Raw genomic sequence first — 1196 nt, forward strand, 5'->3', positions numbered from 1 at the left:
TATTCTACCTTCCCAACAAGGTTGTAAGCTTTTCTAGCACCATTTTAGGTCTCTTGGGCCTAGTTTTGGACATTTAAAACATTGGGAAAGAAATTAATGGTTCTAGATGATATTATTTGGAAAACTTAGAAAACGGAGGCCTAGGTTTCTGGCGTGCTGAGGATGGTGTGATATTATGTGATGAATGGGTGATGTATGAGATGAGAATTGAGGAACTGTAGAGTTCAGAATTAAAATGTGAATTGACAGTGGTTGAGATGAGTCGAGGACTCGAATGTGTGATGAGGAATCACTGATGTATTGAAACTATTTTTTGAAAAACCACTGCACTATTATTTTGTATTGAGATTTTGAGATGATATGCACTCGGCAGGGACGGCGGTTGGATCCCGCCTGTCGAGGTAGCGGTGGCGGCGTAAGGACGGTGGTCTAATCCCACTTACGTTGAGATGTGAGGTCTGTGGAAAGAGTATCCCGCTCGCATCCCTTCGGATCTATAGAGCGTGCGGGCGTAAAATCCTGGGCAGTGATCCAAGCACTATATCTCGGGGGTTCCCATTGATGATTCCAAAGGGTGACATATCCATGGAGATGTGTCGGGTTGGCAGTTGAACCGACAATGTGATATCACAGCCAAATAGGACAGGCATTCATCATATGAATTTTCTATCTGTTTGTATGCTTTGACTACTTGAAATGGCTTGCCTAATTGTATAACATGCCTATTTGCTATTTGAATTATTTGCCTTATATGCTCCTACTTGTGTTTTACTTGCATGGTATATTACCTGTGTTTTCTACTGGGATTGAGGAGGTTCGGAAGGCGGTGGCGATGGAATCACATGGAGGATAGGTTGGTGAAGGATGTGGGACAGCGGTGTTTGGTTAGATTAGAAATCCCCTAAGATAGAGTACCCTGTTTATTTATGCTAAGGTTTATATAATTATGCTTAATTGTTTTAGAATGCATTAAGTTTGAATTCTTGTAATGGATATGGAGTCTAGGATTGCCTTTGGTGTCCCGGGGTCTTATATCCTACATCACTGGGCACTGTTACCATACTAAGAACCCCCGGTTCTCATACCATATCTCTGTTGTGTTTTTCAGATGTAGGTCGCAACCTACCTCGGTAAGTTGTCTGGTTGGTGACAAAAGCGGGGGATCCATTTTGGTCTGTATATGGCTAGCTGGTTTA

The sequence above is a fragment of the Arachis ipaensis genome, chromosome B02 (assembly GCF_000816755.2).
Source record: "Arachis ipaensis cultivar K30076 chromosome B02, Araip1.1, whole genome shotgun sequence".
Classification (NCBI taxonomy): Eukaryota; Viridiplantae; Streptophyta; class Magnoliopsida; order Fabales; family Fabaceae; genus Arachis; species Arachis ipaensis.